We start from the raw sequence: 24,309 nt of genomic DNA, 5'->3' as shown, positions 1-24,309 counted from the left end.
TATACAGGGAGATGTGGAGGTCAGGGGCTGTCTTAGACAGAGTGACCATGAAATGGTAGAGTTCTAGATTCTTGGTGGAGCCAGGAGAGGGAGCAGCAAAACTGCTACCTTGGACTTCTGGAGGGCGGACTTTGAATTGTTCAGAAGACTAGTAGACGGAATCCCCTGGGATTCAGTCTTAGAGAGTAAAGGGGTCCAAGACAGATGGTCGCTCTTTAAGAAGGAAGGAGCAGGCTGTCCCCCTGAGCCACAAAATGAGCCGGTGGAGAAGAAGACCGTTGTGGATGAATAGGGAGCTATTCTTGAGGCTCCAGGAGAAAAAGAGAATCTACATCCTGAGGAAGAAAGGACGGGCAACTCAGAAAGAGTACAGAGAAGTTGTTAAGATGTGCAGAGAGAAAATTAGAAAGGCAAAAGGCAGTTTGAACTCAACCTGGCTGATGGGGTAAAAACAAACAAGAAACTCTTTTACAAATATTTCAACATTAAGAGGAGGACTAAGGAGAATCTCCATTCTTTACTGGATGAGGTTGGGAATGTGACCACTGAGGATAAGAAAAAGGCAGAGGTTCTGAATGCCTTCTGTATGTCTGTCTTTAAAAGTCAGACCAGTTATCCTCAGGGTACTCTGCTCTCTGACCTGGTAGTCTCGACTGGGGATCAGACTAAACCCCCCGGGATTCAGAAGGACATAGTCAGAGACCTGCTACTCCAACTGGACTGTCACAAGTCCATGGGGCCGGATGAGATTCACCCAAGAGTGCTGAGTGAACTGGTGGAGGTGATAGCCAAGCCGCTTTCCATCATCTGTCATCTCTCCTGTTCACTGGTGAGGTCCCAGAAGATTGGAGGCCTGCCAGTGTGACTCCCATCTACAAGAATAGTTGTAAAGAGGATCTGGGGAACTACAGGCCTGTTAGCCTGACCTCGGTGCCAGGGAAGGTTATGGAGCAGATTGTCTTGAGGGAGATCATGCAGCAAGTGTGAGACAACTGGGGGACGAGGCCTAACCAGCATGGGTTCACGAAGGCAGGTCCTGCTTGGTCAACCTGATCTCCTTCAATGATCTAGTGACCTGTCTGGTGGACAAGGGAAAGGCTCTTGATGTAGTCTATCTAGACTTCAGCAAAGCCTTTGACGCTGTCTCCCACAGCATTCTCCTGCAGAAGCTGGCTGTCCGTGGCTTGGGCTGGTACACTCTTGGCTAGATAAGGAACTGGCTGGAGGGCCAGGCCCGGAGAATGGTAGTGAATGCAGCTAAATCCAGCTGGAGATCTGTCAAAAGTGGTGTTCCCCAGGGGTCGGTGCTGGGACCTGTCCTCTTCAATATCTTTACTGACGACCAGGATGAGGGCTTTGAGTGCAACCTCAGAAAGTTTGCAGATGACAACAAATTGGTTGGAAGTGTCGATCTGCCTGGGGGTAGTGAGGCCCTACGGAGGGATCTGGACAGACTGGATCGCTGGGCTGAAGCCAATGGGATGAGGTTCAACAAGACCAAATGCCAGGTCCTGCATTTTGGCCGCAACAACCCCAGGTAACCTTACAGGCTTGAAGCAGAGTAACTGGCAGACTGTGTAGAGGAAATGGACCTGGGGGTATTGATTGATGCTCGGCTGAACATGAGCCAGCAGTGTGCCCAGGTGGCCAAGAAGGCCAATGGCATCCTGGCTTGCATCAGAAACGGTGTTGCCAGCAGGAACAGGGAAGTGATTGCCCCTCTGTACTCAGCTCTGGTGAGGCTACACCTCCAGTACTGTGTCCAGTTTTGGATTCCAAGAAGGGTGACAAAGCTGGTGAGAGGTCTGGAGCCCAGGCCTTATGAGGAGCGGCTGAAGGAGCTGGAGAAGAGGAGGCTCAGGGGAGACCTTATTGCTCTCTATAACTACCTGAACGGAGCTTGTAGTGAGCTGGGGGTCGGCCTTTTCTCTCGTGTAACTGGTGATAGGACTAGAGGGAATGGCTTCAGGCTGTGCCAGGGGAGATTTAGACTGGGTGTTAGGAGATACTTGTTTTCTGAAAGAGTGGTCAGACACTAGAATGGGCTGCCCAGGGAGGTGGTGGAGTCACCGACCCTGTTGGTGTTCAAGGAACATTTGGATTTTGTGTTTACCGATATGGTGTAGTGTGAACTATTGGTGATAGGTGGATGGTTAGATTGGATGATCTTGTAAGTCTTCTCCAACCTTGGTGATTCTGTGATTCTTTGACTTTTACTGGCCATCTGTGAATGGTCATCATTCACCCTCAAGAAGCGTAGCAGGTAGAACTAATACTAACATGGATAACTAATAAATATCTATTTCAATATGTCTAGTTCTTAAATAGGAAATAGCTCCCTTTGTGTTTATCCCAATGAATCTCTGAATTATATTTGTCATCTAAGCATGGCTTGCGTTGCTATCACCTGAAGTACTTTGTATTATCAGCATGTACTACAATAAGCAGTAACGGTAAATGAAACGGTGCTAGTGTACAGTCTTAGATGCTAACAAATTATCATTTATATTATTTATTTCTTAGGGTAGTGCCTGGGGTATTTTCACGATTAAAGTTTCCTAAACAACTCCCAGGCATAATTAAGGACTTGGCACAGGCCATTCTCAATTAAATAGTTATTCTATTTGGGAGGAAGAAAGAGTTTAAAAGTTGACCCAAGTGCTAGAGAATGTGCTTAACGTGGTGATAAAGACATAGCCCTTGGCTACATCCATACAATGGGAAAATAAAAGAGACAGATTGAAAGTTTAAATAATGACCTCCCACACACATAAATACAGAGTTTAGTGAGCTTCTGTAAACAATTTCCTTTTGTTGTGAGTTTCAGAAATCTGATTTTTTTTCGAAACAAGCAGCCTGCAGAGTCCAGAAGTCCTACCAAGATTTGGAGCTGTTGCATGTAAATATCTTCCTCTCTCCTGAGTTGGTAAATGTGTAGTAAAATTTGAATTTAGATTTAAAGTCTTATTTTTATTGCTATTCTTTATGCAAAGGACAAGAAATCTCTTGCCAGTGTGTACTCTCCAGTAAAAAAGAGTATTCTGGATCTTTACTGAGTAGTGGTTTGGGGAAGTTTTATATTTCCTTTATAACGCTAACATTTTAGTTCAATTCAGTTAATTTACTTCCAAAGAAGGGTCACAAAGATGATCAAAGGGCTGGAGCACCTCTCCTAGAAAGAAAGGTTGAGGGACATGTGCTTGCTTAGTTTGGAGAAGAGAAGGCTCTGCGGAGTCCTACTCACAGTCTTCCAGTACTTGAAGGGAGCTTACAGGCAGGAGGGAGACTGACTTTTTACATGTTCTCATTGCAATAAGACAAGGGGGAATGACTTTAAGGTAAAAGAGAGGGCATTTAAGAGGAAGAGATTTTTTACTTAGAGTGTGGTGAGGCCCTGGCACAGCTGCCCAGAGAGCTGCGGTGCCCCATCCCAGGAAGTGCTCAAGGATGGGGCCCTGGGCAGTCTGGGCTGGGGGGAGCAATCAGCCCATGGCAGGGTCTGGGGCTGGGTGGGCTTTGAGGTCCCCTCCAACCTGAGCCATTCTATGATTCAGAGATAAATAATATCTCTGAGAATATGTCTAACATTTGACCTCATTATTCCACAGGAAACAATTCAAATAAGAAAAGCTACATACTTGATAATGACCATAGATAGGAAAAAAAAGGCTTATTGCCTAGACAGGAGTGATTAGTTTATCATAGATGTGTAAAGAACTAATCATGGTGATTGTGAATGAACACAAAAAACATTGGAAATTTGTAGAGTCCTCCAACTACATGCCCTTCAGTGCAGTAGGTATTATTGAGGTAAACATGGCCTGAGGAGGACTGAAAGGAGAGAGCTGAAAATGTTATATTAAAAATTCTAAAGCTTCATAAGAAGTTACCAAGTTAAATTTTATTCCAAAATCCTCCATTATCTGCATATCTTGCTTGATCTATTTCTGCTTTGAAGACTAAGCGACAGCTTTGCAAACAGGTAAAATTAACCTCTTGTCTCTTTGCAACATTTATTCTCCTTTGCACATAATGATATCTCAAATAATTTCACCATCAGCAGCCTGATCTAAAAAGTCCATCCAAGATAATGGAACTGCAACTTCAGCAAGTGTCCTAAATAATGGCAGGTCCTAAATAATGGCAGACCCAAAAGACTGAGGAACTAAAATGGGATCATCTAATTCATGAAAAAGTTTATACTTACTTGGACCCAAGAATTTTTTAAAATAGCTCCATGGATAAGTATATACAGAACTAATATTTTAAGCCAACTAATTTAGCAATAATTTCCTGCTTTACAACTAATGAGACCCCATTGGAATAAATATTATCATAGCTGATCCAAGGCAGAAGTATAATCAAGCAAGTTTGGGATAATAACATGCTGCTATAATAAATGCCAACCAGATTTGTTTAATAAGTGGTTCTCCAGGCAGAGTCCCCAAACAAAATGTCCTCAGAGCACTGAGATTCATGAATCTGATTTCCAGGGCTGAACACACAAATGTGTGTGCAAATCTCCAACCTCTGTAGCGGTAAAGCGCCAGATCTAGGTCTCACTAAAAGATGGTGCTTGGAAAGACCTTCAATATCGTGTTAAAAAATGGCTGTGATATACTTTCCTTCCTGCACTGGAACTATCTATGCTTCTAGAAACAGCATTCCTCCGGACATTGTGCTACAGTGGTGGCCATGGTGTGATTATTGGCATTATTGGCAACTAAGCCTCAGCTGTCTCTTTATCTCTAGCAGTAGTTTTGTGTTGAGATTAATTTGAAAATACCACAGGCCCTTGCAGTTTTCAGCAAATCAGGGTCATTAGTGTTATGTCTACAGAAGGATAGCACACAGCTATCAAGCTCATTTTCACATCAAACCCATTGAGTTTCTGTCCAAACCAGACAACCCGTTATGTGTTGAAACCTGTCTAAATGGTAGAAGATTTTCTAGGGATGGTAATGATTTAGTGCTGTTGAGTACCGTAGTGCAAATATGGATCAGCAATGCTCTTTGCACTGAGGAGGAAATACATCACTGTTTCAGGCTGAGAGAGCTGGGATTGTTCATCCTGGAGAAGAGAAGGGTCTGGGGAGACCTGAGAGCGATCCTTCAGTATCTAAAGGGGGCCTGTGAGAAAGAAGAGGACAGACCCTTTAATAGGATCTGTTGTGATAGTACAAGGAGAAATTGTTTCAAACTGAGAGGGGAGATTTAGACTGGATATAAGGAAAACATTTATTACAATGAGGGTGATGAGGCAGTGGAACAGATTGCCCAGAGAGATGGTGGGTTCCCCATCCCTAGAGACACTCCAGGACAGGTTGGACAGGAATCTGAGTTGTAGGTGTCCCTGTTCATTGCATGGGGGGTGGAATAGATAACTTAAAAGTTCCTTCCAACTCAAATATTCTATGATTCTACCTCTAAGCAATTAGCTCCAATGACTTTTTGATCCCTCTTAACTATATAAAGGCAGTCTGTCCTTTGACTCTGTCTTGATTGCATCCTGATTAATTCATGTTGCATTCTTTGGAACCATTGGTGTTGCAGATCCAGGATACTACTTTTTCTCTGGCATAAATAGCAAGATAGGTTCATCTACTTAGGAGAGTTTGGGAAACAGATAACTTGCATCTTTTTTAGGCTTCAGCTTGAAGAAACATGTGAAAAAATTACCACTGTTAAATGTTAAAACGAGAGATGATCAAACAGGAAAGAGGAGTGGAAATCTGAAAAACCTCTAGAACCAGAGATTGTGTGCCATTTACAGGTGATCAGGAGTTTGAACAATGTAGTAGAATATTTTCCTTACAGAAGTGTGGCTCCCAGAACTGATTTTTGTGTGAATTCAGCATCATAAGCTGCTGTTTCATCAGTTATTTTTTATGTTTAGCAATATGCAAGGAACTCTGTTCCTGAGTACCAGCTCAATCTCTTCACAACTAGAAATCAAGCTCAGAGATGAAGTTTAGGTAAGCTAAGACATAGACATCACAGGTTAAAGCACAAGGCTGTATAAGCAAGCCAGTGAGATGGAAAAGCCATGAAATGACCTTCTGATTTCTGCTGCAGACTAATTATTGAAGTCTGTGTAGAGCTGAACCAACTACTTCTGCTATGTTATGGAGATTTAGGCTTTATCCATAATAGACAGGACTTTGTATCAAAACAGAGCTCCTATCTGTGCTGTTTGCCTGCAGTGATGCTGTGCCAGACATAGGATTGACAAGCAGTGTGTGAAGAACTATACACATGTCCTTCTTGGTGCTTTTCTTTCTGAGAAAGCCTGTTTCAGATAAGTATATGTTTTGCAAAGAACATCTTTGTCTAGGAACTGTACACTTCCATATCCTCAGCTTCTCCATCTCAAACTAAGAACAGTCAGAGCAAGAAGAGAGGGTAGATCAGTAGACAAGACACAGCATTAATTATCTGCATCCCTTTTAAAATAATTTATTTCATTGCACAGGAAGATACCCTTGATTCATGCATGCAAATTATATTACAGAATCACTGAATAATTCAAAGCCCACCCAGCCCCAACCCCTGCCATGGTCTGGATGCCCCCCACCAGCTCAGGCTGCCCAGGGCCCATGCAGCCTGGCCTTGAGCACCTCCAGGGATGGGGCACCACAGCTCTCTGGGCACCTGTGCCAGGGCCTCACCGCCCCCTGAGTAAATTATTTCTTCCTAACTTCTAACCTAAATGTCCCCTTGTTTAGTTAAAACTATTCCCTTGTCCTATCCATCCAGTTTATCTTAAGCATGTGAAAAATAAGCAACATTTTTAGGCCTTGATCTTGGAATTAGTTTCAATTCAGCAACTAGATGTAATTATGCCAACTCACACCACACAGAGAAGTTATAGACACTGTCAGGCTTGTAAGGCATGGTTGGCTTACCATTTAATAAACAGTACAAATCCCATTATGTATTTTTTATTCTGGTGCATTGCTGGCCACAGAATATGGAAGACATTTCTACGGAGAGAGAAAATAGCTTAAATATTCCTATGTAGAACTCAAACAATGTTGAAGATCCAACAGTGCAAGACACTAAAAGCATGTATTTTAATATAAGCCCATAGTGCTTCCACAGCATGTCTTTGGATACTTTTCTGAAATAAAATTAGTTACAAGTTCCAATTGCATTTGCTGAAGTGAGTGACATTTGCTTTAAAAACATAAGTTTGCATTTACTTAAAGACTTATTCTCTTGTTCCTAATGTTTTGTATTAATGTTCAGTCATGGCTAGGCCAGTTTCTTCAATCTCTATGGGAGGAATATATAACTAAACAATAAATAGGGCTTTTTAGTGTTAGCTGCTAGGCCCACTTGTAAATATTCTGCTCCTTGAGGAGTTCATTGTTAAGGAATGCTGCTAATGAAATACTGTAATTGCTCCCATTACAGGAGTAAACAGTACAAATTAGAGCAAAATGGCAAATGTCTCATGTGGAGGAAAACAGCTGCTAACAGTATTGCTCTCCAGTAACATTTGGTGACAGCAGTAAGCAAGTTGCTGAGGGCCCAATTCCCTTGTCAGCTAGCCACTGTAATTGCAGTGGTACCATAAGCGTAAACGCAAGTTCATCCCAAAGTGATAATGGGATGCAGGTGGTGGTGAACCGCAACAAAACTTTCCCAAGTCAGTAGAGGAGGTTTCACTTTTTTCCTGATGCTATTTTTTTCTTCACAGACTGGGGGCAGGGGAGCCAGTGGGACATCTGGGCTGCTTGCAATTATGGGACAAATTTATCATTTAATGTCACTCACAAAGTCATCAAGTTTGATCATAAACTAGTTTGAATTCTCCTCCCTATTCCTATGGGAGGAATGATTCATTAGGCTGAGCGGGAAGACATTTAAAATCTACATCTGGTATGGTTTTGTGAAAAATGTCAGAACTCGGCAAATTGAATGACCTGCTCTTGTTCATACAGTAGTGCTTCATTAAACTATTGGGAAAGGAGAGAAAATGAAGGAGTTGTGACAGATAAACAGCACTTTTCAGGGTGATGCATTCTCTTGTTATGTCAAAAATGCTTTACAAAACTTCAGTAACCAAGAAAATCTTGCTTCATGTGGGAGGGCATGGAAGCACTGCACATCAACTCAAGGATCTTCTGCTGAAAGTGTCTAAGAAGATCCTGAGATTTTCCAAGGATCTGAACCCTTAAATAAATCAGTGAAGAGGGTTGACTTCTTTAATCAATTAAATCAGCAAAAATAGATATAGGAACATTACCCACAGTAAGATAACAATTTTTAAATTTCATACTTAGTGTGCTGGAAGAATGTCTATTACTTCATTAAGAAAATGTCTTTTGTTGGTTGGTTTGTGGTTTGTTTCTTTGTTTCTTTGCTTGAAAGTAAGATAGAAGAATTCAAAATAGTTCATGGAATCATAGAATTGTTTGAGTTGGAAGGGACACTTAAAGGCCATTGAGTCCAACTCCCCTGCATGAACAGAGACACCTACAGCTCTGTCAGGTGCTCAGAGCCCCATACAGCCTGACCTTGGATACCTCCAGAGACGGGGCATCAACCACCTCCCTGGGCAGCCTGTGCCAGTGACTCACCACCCCCAGCATAAAAGATGGTAAATTGTTGTGAAGACCATGAATTTTTGGAAATAATTTTTCCCAACTCTGAATTCCACTAACTTCACACATTTTTCTCTTATAGTAATATAAGGGATTCTGTGGGTGCCTTTCATGTGCACAGGTGCACAATGCAAGAAGTTATACCGATACACATATGTGTTCAGATTCTGCCTGCAGAGTACTTCTGAGTGGGTCCTATTTGGAATATCAAAAGCATCAATCCAGCATTTATGACTATCAAGAAACACAAATTCATCTAATCCCTGCACATTCGTGTAGTATCTATCTCCTGTAGTACTTCTAAGCAGAAATGTAGTTTATCATTACATTGTCACTGGAACAGATCATTAAATAGAAAAATGGCTATTAATTAATCTTTAATAGAAAGCCTCAATTTCTCAAATGTGTAATGCCTCAAAACTTATGCTTCCTCCTCAGTTTGCTTTGCTCTCACAGAACTATGTACCCAGGGCTGCAGAACTACAGCACTCTCTGTGCAAAGATATTTTTTCATTGAATGCTTTCTCTGCATGCACATCCTCGCACTGGGAGAGAATGTTTAGTCATTTAGTAATTAAGCTCAGTTATTTCTGTGATTTCAATTAACCTACAGTTTGCACGTCCTCAAATCCAAATTAAACTTCACTAAAAATATTTGTCCTCAGTTGACTGCTAAAAGAAACTGATGGATGAATTTAAGTCGTTTAAAAACAAATAAAATTAAAAAATATATGTTTTTGAGAAAAAAATATTTTTTTATCAGTCAGTTTTTTTAACTATTGTGTCTGAAATATCCTCTGGGAGATTTTTGTCTGATAAGATGTGTGTATGTTCGCATGTGTCCATGCTTGAAGTCTACCCTGTAAGGATCAGCGGTTATGTGCAAAAACCAACTGCTAAATGACTGAGTTTCAAACGTAACAGATTAGTTAAATATTGAGAAATGATCCACAAGGACTGTTCGGCCTTCACACATTCAATTAATTTGCAATTTACATAACATATGCTCCTGCACAAATGACCAGTTTAAATCAGTGTTATGACGGGCTACTGGTGTTTAATCAACTAATTTTAGACTTAGACTTTGTTTTCACATGCTACTCCTGTGTAAAGAACTTCATAAAAGGGGACTAACCCATGCTAACTTTCCTTGGATAATCATGGAATCATTCAATCATTATGGTTGGAAAAGACCTCTAAGATCATCTTGTCCAACCATCAATCCATTCCCACCATGCCCACTCACCACGGCCACACCTCCACATTTCTTAAACACCTCCAGGGATGGTGACTCCACCATCTCCCTGGGCAGCTTGTGCCAATGTCTCACCACTCTCTCTGAGAAGAAATTTGTCCTAATATCCAACATGAACCTCTCCTAGTGCAACATGAGGCCATTCTCTCTTGTCCTATCACTTCTACCTGGGAGAAGAGGCTGACCCCCACCTCACTACTAGCTCCCTTCAGAGTGTTGTAGAGAGCAATAAGGTCTCCCCTGAGCCTCCTCTTCTCCAGACTGAACAATCCCAGCTCCCTCAGCCACTCCCCATAAGACCTGTGCTCCAGAGTCCTCACAGCTTCATTGCTCTTCTCTGGACACACTCCAGGGCCTCAACGTCTTTCTTGTAGTGAGGGGCCCAGAACTGTATACATTTCTCAAAATGTGGCCTCACCAGTGCTGAGTACAGATGTACCTCTCAGACAGATCATCATAAGCCCCTCAGCTTGGTGTCATCTGCACACTTACTGAGAGTGCACTCAATCCCCTCAGCCAGATCATCAATAAAGACAGTAAGCAGGAATGGCCCCAGTACTGACCCCTGGGAATGATGTTTTATGCTACTCCTACAACATTGGAACACTATTTAAATGTGGAGAAATGCCACCACTTGTAACCCTCTTTTTCCCAAGTGATCCTCAGTGTTTAGGAGTGGAGGTCCCAGGAGGAAACCTCTCCTCCACCCTGTTTCTTTGTTCTCCTGTAGAGAAGATCTTCTTCAGGAACTGTAAGTCTGGTAAATCTGACCCAGAAAAAAAAAGATTCCCCAGTGGGTTTTTCAGAAAATGAAATGTCCAGGTCTATTCTCAATAGGAGGATTCATCATTCAAAATTAAATGGGCCAGATGAATCCTGGGTGTATGATAGATCACGTTATTTAATGTTTAGTGAACATTAAAATTAGCCCACCAACAGAAGATCTGCAGTAGATGGGTCATGGTAACCTAAGCTCTTGCCTCTATGACAACTTGGAGTTGAAGAGGATGGAGGGAACAAGTCAGAGATTACTGACATCATTCTGCAGCATGCTGTGCTACTCAGTATTACATTTGAAAACTAGTTAGAAATAGTCCAAATACTCCTTAGAATGTAGGCGAAAGGCTTTTTGGACATACAATAACTTTTAAAATGTATTTATCTAGATATGTGTAAAACTGGAAGCAAGTACTTATCACAGAATCACAGAATCACAGAATTGTAGGGGTTGGAAGGGACCTCTAGAGATCATCGAGACCAACCCCCCTGCCAAAGCAGGTTCCCTACACCAGGTCGCACAGGTAGGCGTCCAGGCGAGACTTGAATATCTCCAGAGAAGGAGACTCCACAACCTCCCTGGGCAGCCTGTTCCAGTGCTCCGTCACCCTCACCGTGAAGAAGTTCTTACGCACATTCGTGCGAAACTTCCTGTGCTGCAGCTTATGTCCGTTTCCCCTCGTCCTGTCTCCACGTACCACTGAAAAGAGACTGGCCTCACCGCTATGGCCGCCACACCTCAGATATTTATAAACCTGGATCAGGTCCCCTCTCAGTCTTCTTTTCTCAAGGCTAAACAGACCCAGTTCACTTAGCCTTTCTTCATAGGGGAGATGCTCCAGGCCCTTCACCATCTTTGTGGCCCTCCGCTGGACTCTTTCCAAGAGATCCCTGTCTTTTTTGTACTGGGGAGCCCAGAACTGGACACAGTACTCCAGATGAGGCCTTACCAGGGCAGAGTAGAGGGGGAGGATCACCTCCCTCGACCTGCTGGACACGCTCTTCTTAATGCACCCCAGAATGCCATTGGCCTTTTTGGCCACGAGGGCACACTGCTGGCTCATGGCCAACCTGTCATCCACCAGGACGCCCAGGTCCCTCTCTGCAGAGCTCCTCTCCAGCAGCTCATCCCCCAGCCTGTATTGGTGCATGCAATTATTCCTCCCTAGGTGTAAGACCCTACACTTGCTTGTGTTGAACCTCATCTGGTTTCTTACTGCCCAATATAGCTTTATGCCCAATATAGCTATATGCCCAATAGCTTGCGTATTTTAATTCTGATTGGTTCTCTCCATTCTTATGGAAAGCAATGCATTTATTAAAATATCTGCCATCTCTCTGCCCACGAAGAATGCAGCTTTCACTAAATATGTTGTAATTCCTTTTTATTTTCACAATATAAGCCATACTATTTTGCTGCACAGCTTAAGGCTAAAACATGTTCAATGGAGTCCCCCCTGGGAATAAAGGAACGGAAAGTTAGTATCACTAATTGTGTTTCTGAATATATCTCGTAGTAGCCGAACGGGCTGTAAAGAATTACAGGAGAGCTGTACAAAAATAAAATCCTATTGGCCAAAGCCAACGCTTGACTAGTGCAGATCAGTGCAGAAATTTGATAGTGGCAATATCATTTCCTTCCCAGCTATTCTTCCTCCTGCTTAAACATATCAGTTCAAATCACTTCTCTATCTGTCCCATTTCAGGAAAAACATACTCTTTATTCCAACTACTTAATGACCATATTTAGACGTAAAGAAATTACACTGAGATAGAGAAGACGTGTGTTAACTGTGGAAAGGCTCCCAGTACCCAAGTGACGTACAGGAAGGATGAGCCCAGTCTGCACACAGTCCTGTGTTTTTCACTGGGGTGACCTGAGGCTGCTTTGGGCATCTCAAAATGCTGCGAGCTCCCATTTAGCTCTTGGGATCTGCAAATTGTTCTTACCGCAAATCATTGTGCAAGCAATTTTGTGGAAGTGTAAGGAAAGCACTCCAACAACTCACATTTCCAGCCAGTGTGACATGAAAGCTGTCTGTATACAAATGGACCCACTGTAGCATGGCCAGCATGACACTTTCTGTTCTTTGTGTCCGCTCCGGGCAGTGCTTACCGAGGTCTTGCAAAGCCAAAACCAAAATCACTTCCCAGCCTGTCCATTAAGGAATTTCATTTTCTCATGACAGAACCAATATCCCATCAGAACATCTGAATAAAATAAAATTAGTGCAGATCCAGTTGCTTGTCTAAACAATGACATCAGTTGTTTTGTTCAGTTCCTTTGAACGTCACAGCCCTTTTTAGCATGTTGCCACCTACGTGACAGACAATTGCTAGCAATCACATTAGCCTCCTTAGCACAGCTGTAAAATGTCAGCTGGGTAAGATTTTGTGTCTGTAGGCAGCAGGAGCTGTTAACCTCCATGCTTGCTGCTGCACTGCTTCCCACAGCTGCAGTAATTCACTTCTGGCTCAAAGTCTCACATAGATTTCTGTAAGTAAGTAATCTCAACAAATTATGCAGTATGACAGAGAGGGGTGCAAGAAATCATCATGAGTTAAGGGTGAATTACACAGAGGAAAAGTACCAGTATGACTGTCCTGGTCATACTTAGACATGTTAGAAAGAGAAAAACTAAAGTTATTTGAACAAATATAAGAATAGTCCAACCTTACTTACTGTGCATAGCACAAAAAGCAAAGGCAAATTTGTTGTAGTTTATTTTTTCACCTGGGCTTGGCTAGATAGGTCTACTGCTGTTTCTGTGGGACACCATTCAGGAGTGGACTGCGACAAGCACCTAATTACTTCGGCCAATAGTCTGGTTTTGATGTTTCTTTTTCCACTAAAAATCTTCTAATATTAGATCTGATATCAGTTCTGAAGAGAGATTATCTTGCAGATTATTGGAAGATAAATGCAGTGAAGATAAGAACAGTATTTCTGGATGAAAATCTATGCTCATGTCTGTACAAAGAATAATGAGGTTCATCTAATACATACTAACTCCATCTTTTTAATTTTCAATGTTCTCTTTTTCCCACTTATTATCCTAATGAAACTGTTTAAGAATCTTCGTTTTAAGACTGGAGCCAATAGAATTAGAAATATCAAGTTCAATCTTAACTAAACTCACCCAATTAGCTCGTTAGATTAATAAGAGCTTCTAAATCAGTTCCCATTACAATATGGTGGGACCTGACTCTCTCAGGATCAATGACTATTTTTTAGTTTTCAGTAACTAGTGCCTCAACATCAAATGACATCCAGGGAAGACTGTGCCTAGTCCAAAACAGTATGGTACAGATGGAGAGCTTGCCTAAAGCTGCGTGGACTTTGCCTGGGGTCAAGGCTACTCATTTAATCATGTGGATGTCACCTCACCATTCAGTCTGGATGGCAGTGAGATATAGTCTTGGGGCTTCAGCTTTATTCATGACTTGAGGACACATTTGATGTGCAGTTTTGTTAGTATTTGGAAAAAACCTTTAGGAGTAGAATCTACAAATCACAAAGTGTGATAAAACTGCCAAGTTAAGCTTGCATTTTCAGTTTTGGAAGTCTGCAATGCTTAACTGCTTTTATTTTCAAACTTACTTCTCGTTCAGATGTTCTGTAGAGCAGAGAGAAATATTTGGGTTATGTTTGGAGAACTGGCTCTAAGCCCAGGAGTGCTGCATAATCTAAATAAAACATTTATAGTAGCATCCTCTATTTTCACTCGTTTAATGTATCATTTATGAATAAAGCTAGGTAGCAATCACCTCTCATCTTGTTTTCAGTGAAGTTTCAAGGATCAGATTTTGTGCCAATGGAAGGCGCCATTCATCCTACTGAAGCAACTGGATCTGCACTAATGTACACCATCTGCTGCTTTCATCCATTTGTGGAAGTACAGCAATTTGCTAGACATATCTGTGGCTGATGGTACAAGTCTTTTATGAACTAGCCCAGCTGGTACTATTTCTTCCTTGTGATCTCTTATTTTTAGATCAATACAGTGAGTACCATTAAGTAGTCTCTCATTTTAGGCTTTTATGCACCATTATATTACTTTTAAGTTGTCATCATGATGATATTACAGGTACCATGACGGACACATCAGGCACCAATTAAGGTTTAAAAGCTAATCGTTATCTAAAAATGTAGATGATTAGAATTGCCTGAGAATAATACTCTCAGGGCATCTCTTGACATGTGTAGGCTTTTTAGTCTAGCAGTAGAGGGCCTTATCCTTGGGCTCTCCAGCTCCATGAGCGCGACTGGAAGTCAGAAGGACATTCCAGTTTTGAAAGTGTCAGTGAGCACTGGAAATGCCGGATCCCTGTTATCTCACTGAAAACAGGATAGAGATTCCTTTTGAGCTGTGTTTATCACACAATGATTGGATACATCACTCCTGCCTAAAACAAAATTCTTAGAGAAATATCTGGAACAAAAATCACAGCAGGTAGAGAGAAGACCTGGAGGTACGCACTGAGACTTACGGCTTCTACATCAGCAGACCAACAAAGCCTGAGGCCTAACAGCAACTCCAGACAATAAGGATAGAACAGATTCCTATGAATGATCCCAAATCTAACTGTGCTACGAAATCTTTGTGACAGTGTAAATGACGTCAGCCCTTCAGACAGAATGACAGAAGTGAAAGATAATGTTTACATTGGATATTTGGTTTCTGAACAAATCAGTATTTGTTGAATTCATCTACTTTTTGATTTTTTTTCCCCTTTTACTCTCTTTTCCAATCATTTTAACTTGTTGGAATCATAGAATCATAGAATCACCAGTGTTGGAAAAGACCTCCAAGATCATCAAATCTAACTGTGGACTGGGTGGAAGGGAAAAATAAGATTTTTCTTTTTCTGACTAAAAGATCCAATGAAATTAAGCTGCCCAGGATTTTTTTGTGATCTTTTTTCTGCTTTTTCTCATTTTTTTTTCCTCTATCTATCTCTCAGTATTTGGAGGAGTTCTATTTGCCTCTTGCCAAGCTGTTTTTTCTGTTTTCTTTCAAGTTAAAAAGTGCAAAAAAGAAAACCGAAAACTTCTATAGTTCCATTCTATTACAGCTTATGCCAGAAGAGGGGATGAGGAGAAAGAAAATAGTATCCAAACTTTTAAAACTTCTAACATTGTCTGTTTTTTAGAAGTTGAAAGAATACCTCTGTGGGATTTTTTTTTATTATTATTTTTTTTCATTTAAGAGATTTAGAAGTGGGACTGAGGAGAGATAAAGCATCCTGAGTCAAAGGAATCCAGCTGAGAATTTCTGTATGAAATAGTCTGTCATAGGGATTCTTTGCAGTATTTTTTTCTCTGGCTGGAATAATACCTATAAATTCTCTTGCTCCTAGATAAAGATACATCACTCTGCAAAAGCATTTGCATGAGCAGAAAATAGCTGATATTGTGTTTAATTGCAGCTTCAGCATTTAATCTCTGAAGAAATTCTTAGATATGCGGTTTGGGCATGAATCCCTATTGAGGTCAAATAACATAAATTTCATTTCTAAAATTCCCAAGCTGTAACATAAGTGTTTCTCATATTCACTCATTGTTAAGTCACCTCAAAATCTTTTCAGCTCTTTGAGCCTTATGAGGCAGATGATTAATATGTCTAGAATAGCAGTAAGTCATACAGTAAGTATCTAGGCTACTTAGGCTATTCCTGAAAACGGATGAATAATTCTTTTCAGAAAATAAATCTACAGCAGGAAATTTCTAAGTTTGTGTGTGTGTATATGAAGAAAACTCTCCTCTGACAAGAAAACTGTTTCCTTGGCAAAGAAAGACAGAAAATACTGGGCTGGCCTTCTTTACTGAATGGTTCTGAATAGCTAATTGTTACAGGTTTCAAAGCTATGAAGTACATAATTTTGTAAGACAGCAAGACCCAGATCTGCTGATCTATGAGAAAACAGCTTGCCAAAACCCTGGGTAGGAACTGGATATTGCCATTATCCAGTCACCCTCAGTTTGCCTTGCTCTGTTTCAGCGGTCAGTCCTAGAGATAGCAGGGTACACCATTTCACTCTGCATTAGGCTGTGATGTTGCTATTACTCTGTTTATCACCTACTTACAGGTTATATTGAGCAACCGAGGAGGCACACAGTCTCTTCTTCTTTTATTCCTAAGTTGTTCTAGCAGTAAAAATGTCGGATACTTCAAGACTGCTTCTTTCATCACCTTGTCTCATTTTTCTAACTCCTTAAGAGCACTTTATAGAATCAGTGAATCACAGAATGGTTTGGGTTGGAGGAGACATTAAAGATTATTGAGCTCCAACCCCTGCCATGGGCTGGTTGCTTCCCCCCAGCCCAGGCTGCCCAGGGCCCATCCAACCTGGCTTTGAGCACCTCCAGGGGTGGGGCATCACATCTCTCTGGGCAGCTGTGCCAATGTCCCAGCCAAGTGAAAAAGCCTCACAAAAAGGAGGTGGATAAGAATTTTTATGCTGTTTTATACACGTTAGGCAGTACACAGAGCAGTAAGCATCAGGGCACATCCTGTTTTGAGGAGAGGTCGCCAAGAGTGGCAGAAGTGCTTCACTTCTCCACCAAAGAACACCTCAAGAACCCATATTTCCAGATGGAGCATGAGGAGGCAGGAGAGGAGGCAGAGAAGTCGCCAGAAATATGCTGAATTAAAAAAAAAAGGTATCAGATACTGATGCTACACTATAAATAATATCATATATCAAATAGATGAATGAACAAAGATACAGAAAGGTGTAATTAGATCAACAATTGCAATAATATACAAGGAGAAATAATTATATTTCAAGCAGACTGCAATAAATGACAAAGGAGGGCTTTAATATATCATCTTATTTACTTAAGTAACAGTCAAATGATGCCTAGGAAAAACTCTAAATGCCTTAACACATAACTAAGCTTATACAAATTGAATTATATTCATCAATCAGCAAGAAATATTCATGTAAGAGGAATGCTTCGATACAGTGGGCATGGTGGTGACGGTTTGATGATTGAACTAGGTGATCTTAGAGGTCTTTTCCAACCTTAATGATTCTGTGATTCTATCATTCTATAATGTGGCATTCCTTCAAAAACTCACAAGCCCTAGGAAATAAAGCCAAAAGAAAAAGACCTTACTTATAAAAATCCAAGAGGTAAATAAATAGATGGACACACCATTCAGTTATACCTCTGTTTGTAAAGGTCTTTGGGCTGGAGATCTGGTGTGTCAACTGTTGTAGTGACCATAGAAGAAAAGAACAGGAATAGCAGCAATGTTCAGGATTGTGAGCTACTTGCTCTGAGGTTCTTCATCGTAACTATTTTTTGTGAAAAATGCTCAGGGAAATGAAGGAGTGGGCATCTCCACTTCTCTTTTTGTTTGGGTTTCTTCCTGCTTCAGACTGTTCACAGGATGAACTTGTCAGAGCCTTTGGGAGTTTATGGGATGTAAAGTGGGTGAGTGCCTGCGGGAGCTGCCAAGGTGGCATGTTTGCAGTCACTTTCCTTCCCTGAAGCTTTTTTAAAATAAATACTTCCAAAATTATATACATTTAATGTAATGAAGCACAGATTTATTTGTAGTTAGTAACTTTTGTACTACAAGGTACCTGTTGCACTACTTACTGTTAACTCTAAAGAGCTTATCACTGCTTTGAGACAGGGCTATGGATAATGTTTGTATGTGTGAGAAAAACTGTTCTTGATCTTCGTTGACACACTGGTGTTTTTTTTTTTTGGCCTAAAACTGTTCTGTGACTGAGTGTATGACACATATTTAAAATTGCATGGGTCACAATTTATTTTAATCTTTGGCGAATGTGGAAATATGTCACAAGCCTTTGCCACAACTATCACAGCCAGGAGTGTCAGAATTTTTAACTTGCCTAGGACTTTAGATTACCTTAATGGAGGATTTATTAAAGGGTTAATACATGGTTAATTGTTGCAAGTGTATTACAGATGTGCCTCAAGCACAGGCACATCAAAAGTATTTATGTCATGTAGTCACGGATAAGCTGTTCACCTATTAGATTTACAAAATTTTCTTTTGGCTGAGATAGTCATTTATTATGACAGTTATGACACGTGCATTCAGTCTCGCAGACCTGTTTTTCAGGCAACTTTGATTCAAGTTTACCTTTTAAAGCTTGAACTTTCTTGGTGACAACTGCTGGGAAATTGTGCATGAGGAAGTATTAATACAAGAAGCATTAACAAAATTAGTGTAAAACCAGAGAATCAAGGAATCAGTAACATTTGAGAAGATCTCTAAGATCTTCTATTCCAACCATCAACCCATCCCCACCATGCCCACACACCATATCCCTCAGTGCCACATCTCCATGGCTCCCAAACACCTGCAGGGATGGTGACTGCATCACCTCTCTGGGCAGCCTGTGCCAGTGCATCACCACTCTTTATGAGAAGAGATTCTTCCAACCTGAACCCTCCCTGAAATGCAAGGTGTTGGAGTGGCATATGGAATCTAACTTCACAAAGAGCAAAGATTTTCACGAATTGACTTATTGAGTAAAGCAGTAGAAGATCTCTCTTGAATTGCTGATTTTGCCCATCAGGACATTTCTGTCCTACTTTCCAAGAACTAAGTGGAATATACAAGCAGCAGTTCCACCAGAATACGTGAAACAGACATCCAGAGCAGCTGATGCCATGGTTCTTTCCATTTACAGCATAATGAACTTTTCAATGAAGAATAAGTCTGTCTTTTTAAAAACTATTCTTCGTCCTGTCAAGAAAATGAGGGCCAACTAATTAGCAATGGCAAACATTTCCAAGAAGATAAGACTAATATTTGAATCCTGTTCTCAGATGAGTATCTGAGGAAGCTTGAAAATGCCTACACTGTTTCTGTTAGCATAATCTTAGAACAAAGACAACAAGAAGACCAGCTTCCATTGCAGCTCTTGCAGTGAGCTGTGAGAATTCCATGGACACCACAGCTACAGATGCTGTGCAGGAGATGGAAATGGGGAATGTCACAGCCACCACTGGACCTGCTCAAGTTTACAGTTAAGAATGAAAACAGCTCTAACTCCAACAAATGAAAACTGGCTCCATCTCAGAAATGTTAACTTCCTGGCTATTTTGTATTTATCTCAACACCCAAAATTCAAAACAAATCATTAGTACTGAAAACAGGCAAAACTAAACTGAAAACAAAAATATTACTCCAAGCTATTAAATTCTTGAGAACATAGGTTTGAATAAGAGTCAGTCTGGTCTCATATATAGTGTCAGTAGTGGAAATTTCTGCTTGTGAAATACATTATACACCTTCCAATTTTGGAAATCAGCAGGACCCTGGTGCTTGTCTGATCTAATCTCCTACCCATTACATTCACAATTTATTATTTTTCTTAAACTATTTCACTATTTCACTTCCACTCCCTCATCAGTAATAAACAGAAGACTGTAATATCACTAAAATTAAAAATACGTAGTGTGTGTGATAGAGCAGACCTGTCTGGATTCTCAGTGAACATGCTTGCCTGGTGCTGCCTGCACATCCATGCAGCGGGCTCTGCTGCCATCAAGTGGAAGTCTACACAGACACTAAGACCAGATTCCATCAACCTTGCTCATCCCATGCCAGTGGCCCTGAGAATAGAAAACCTGCACTAGAATGCAGTCAGCAACTTTTGTTGCAGATGGCAAATACAGCTGAGAATGACATCCACAGAGGAAAAAGTTCCAGTCAGTGGGATCATTCCTCTGTATGTGTAAGTGTAAATGTAAGTATAAGTGTATGTGTATGTGTAACCTCCTATGGATTGAGATGTCCCAGTGTCAGCCCAGGAGCAGCTGTGGGCTGAGGGTGACAGTGAGGGCAGCACACTGCCCATTGCAGGGATGTCCCATAGCATTCAGCCAGACCAGAGTAAGGATGGGGACAGTGAACAGGGTCACTTACAGCCCAGGAATGGCTGGACAAATCCTCAGTGACATACAGGTCTCAGTCTGGCAATAATTAACATCACATTTCTCATTAACCTGATCAAACAACATGAGTACAGGCTGGTTCCATTGACGCCTTCCAATCATTGTTGCTGAAGTTAAACTCAGCTCTGGTGAGGCCGCACCTCCAGTACTGTGTCCAGTTCTGGGCCCCTCACTGCAAGAAAGACATTGAGGCCCTGGAGCAGGTTCAGAGAAGGGCAACAAAGCTGGTGAGGGGTCTGGAGCACAGGCCTTATGAGGAGCGGCTGGAGGAGCTGGGATTGTTCAGTCTGGAGGAGAGGAGTCTCAGGGTGACCTTATTGCTCTCTGTAACTACCTTAAGGGAGGTTGTAGTGAGCTGGGGGTCGGCCTCTTCTCTCGTGTAACTGGTGATAGGACTAGAGGGAATGGCTTCAGGCTGTGCTAGGGGAGATTTAGGCTGGACGTTAGGAAATACTACTTTTCTGAAAGAGTGGTCAGGCACTGGAATGGGCTGCCCAGGGAGGTGGTGGAGTCACAGACCCTGGAGGTGTTCAAGGAATGTTTAGATTTTGTGTTGAAGGACATGGTGTAGTGAGAACTATTGGTGATAGGTGGATGGTTGGACTGGATGATCTTTTAGGTCTTTTCCAACCTTGGTGATTCTGTGATTCTGTGATTCTGTGAAACCGCTTTACAGCAATGTGTGTGTTCATGGGCACTAAAACTGGCAGTATAATGTGTTCCCCTTTGCTTTCTATCCCTCTGTTCTTGGAGAAGTTGTGATTCCCCATCCCTGGAGGTGCCCACAGGACTTGCTATCCTCTTGAGCTCTTGCTTAGAATGACTATGCCTTTTTGGACAACTTTTAAAAATTTAAAGCTTTGTAGGTATGAGACAGACAGTTTCAAAGTAGAGTATTTAACAATACACAACAGTTCATTCTGAAAATGTTAAAATGAAACTTCTTTGTCATTTCCACATTTTTTTCCAATCTCAATTATTAATCAGATCTGATGTGATCTCACCATTCTTAACTGAAATTTCCACTTTTGGTAAAGTTACTGATTCTCAGAGAAGAAAACGGTCTGTATCCAGTACCAGTGCTGGATCTGCCTCGTGTTATCCTTCATCTTGGCAAAAAAAGATAATTGGTACAAGTTTCTGCAAAATGAGGAGTAAAACAGAGATGGTGAACTAGGTTCAGTTGTTCTCTGATTCAGTCAGTACGAAAGCCAGGAAGAACACATCTGTAGAAAAGGACCCTTACAAGAGAATTATAACTTAGCCTTCATCACAGGCTCAGGAATTTCCCAAGCTGCAAACTGTTGAAGGCCAGAAGAATATTTTGGCAAATTATCGTTGTGCGCTTCCTCCATTCCCTGTGGATGTACTGCTGTAAATTTTATGAGGAAGGAGCCTGAGCTCTGTGGACCTTTGCTCTGACCAATTCATCAGTCTTGCAAATAGTGCAAAGAGACAAAATCAATGAAAGAACCAAACTTGGCTGCTCTGCTGAGTTTCAATGGTATAAATGCTGTTACAAATGTCTCACTTGATGCCTGCAGTACTCTTTTGAGTTCCTTCTGAAAAGCAAGTAGCTGCCCTTCTAGGAGGCTCTAACAACCCAGATGTTGTCTGCTTTATTTTCCTCATGATACCCTGAAAAAGGTTGCACTATCAAGTTGTTTACCATAGTAGTCTATTTTATTTCCTTTTGTCTTTGTAGAGATTCAGATTCATTGAAAATGTGCACAATAAGCAAAAGGCAACCTTCTTCAAACAAAAGAACAGATGTGGAGGGGAGAAAAACCAACATAACCCCATTTTGATGTGAACTCAGTTGCTTTAAGCCCATCAAACGCCAACAGTCTGTATTTCCCATTACTCTGTACAAACATTTTGCACAGCATAGGAGTGAAGCTGCTCCTCAGTTACAGCTTTCCAAACTCAGTCTAGATTTCAGTGCATCCATTATATGTAGGATGGGCTGGCAGCATTATTCTGCTTTCACTTCTAAGATTAGAAGGACAATTAAACTGACTGAACTTTTTTTGAAGCCTCAGTCTTTCAGATGGATTCTTAAATGTCATGGTAAGAGCTGTTGGTTTCATATGACTATGTAGCCTTTGAAAAGTTGTTGAAAATGTGCTTTGTGCTACATAAACACCATGTGGATATTGCTGTGTTGGTGGATTTGAGGAGCCAGTACATGGAACACTGCAATAAGAGACAGGCTGAGCAAGGGAAACCCCTGTTTTTTGTAAAATGTATAACAGATACTTCATTAATTATTACTCAAAAGAGTAATTGTTTTTGCCAGATTCAGGAGCATATTTCCTTTCCAAATAAGAAGCTGATAATGGTATAATAAAGTGCTGGAGTGGGTCCAGCTGACACACAGCTGATGAGAGATCTGGAGCACAAGTCTTATGGGAAGTGGCTGAGACAACTGGAATTGTTCAGTCTGGAGGAGACTCAGAGGAGACCTTATTGCTCTCTACAACACCCTGGAAAGGAGGCTGTGGTGAGGTGGGGGTTGGCCTCTTCTCCCAGGTAACAGTGATAGGACAAGAGTGAATGGCCTCAGGTTGCACCAGAGGAGGTTCAGGTTGGGTAATAGGAAGAAATTTCTCCTCAGCAAGAGTAGTGATACATTGGCACAGGCTGCTCAGGGAGGTGGTGCAGTCACCATCCCTGGAGGTGTTTAAGAACCATGGAGATGTGGTACTGAGGGATAGGGTGTGTGGGCATGGTGGGGGTGGGTTGGAGACAGACTATATGATCTTTTATTCATACGTATACATAGGTATGCGAACAGCACACAAACACATGCATGTGCACATGTACACACTCCTATCTGTGTCATTACAATTCTTTGCAAGTCTCTCACATGGAAAGTATTTCAGCATTTCAAAAGAATCTCAGTGTATTGCACTGTATTTCCCCTTAAAAAGAAGTTTTCTTTTGCCGTTTACCCCAATCTGACGGTCTCTGCAGATCTGTCAAGAGGGGGGCACCCTCTCATCTCCTCCAAATTGTTGGTAATAATGCCAAACAGGTCAGGTCTGGGGTCTCGTTATTGTGATCCAGAGGACTTGACTTTTCAAGCCCAGTCATATAACCAGTTTTGTAGTCATGCCCACGTAGTTCTGCAGCCACGCGGGCCACAGTGACACAACTTCTTTTATTCGTTTTCCCTGCATACCAACACCAAAATTCTTGTGTAATAACAGAAGTATACATGGAAATTTGTACTCCCCTAGGAGATAAAGTATATTGCATTCTAAAAAATGTCCTTACCAAACTGTAAGTAGTCTTATTAATGAGATGATTTTAAGAATACTGTGAGACAGAGAAAAGAAATAAAAATTCAGGTTCACACAAAAATCGAACACAAGGTGATGATAGTCATTAGTAGAGACATTGAAAGGAAAAAAAAAAAAAAGATAACTCAGAAAAAAAGGCAGTAAATGCTAATTCTCTGCTGCCCATCATTATTTCAGGAAAACTGGACTCTTTCCAAAAAGCAGACAATTTCCGCCTAGCTATGCAGCAATGAAAGAGCCATTTGGGGTCAGCAGTAACTGTAAAATAGATGGACAGCCAAGGAGTCTCTCATTACTCATTTTGACTGGAGAGAGAAGAATATTTGATGATCACTTTTATTCTCTGTCCCTGTAGGTAAGCACAATTAAGCCTAGCCAAAATGGTGATGGCTACTGGGATGCTGCTGAGATTCA

The 24,309-nt window shown here is 41.3% G+C and overlaps 1 pseudogene; it reads right to left on the bottom strand.

The window, feature by feature from the left end:
- Positions 1–872: 872 nt before the first annotated feature.
- The window catches only part of LOC146545822 (uncharacterized), a 39,296-nt pseudogene continuing 15,859 nt past the window's right edge, over positions 873–24,309 (bottom strand).

This window comes from Meleagris gallopavo, chromosome 1, assembly GCF_905368555.1.
Source record: "Meleagris gallopavo chromosome 1, MGAL_WU_HG_1.1, whole genome shotgun sequence".
NCBI classification, from domain to species: Eukaryota; Metazoa; Chordata; class Aves; order Galliformes; family Phasianidae; genus Meleagris; species Meleagris gallopavo.
Note: the sequence above shows the minus strand (reverse complement) of the source record. Positions and strands in the feature narration are given on the sequence as shown.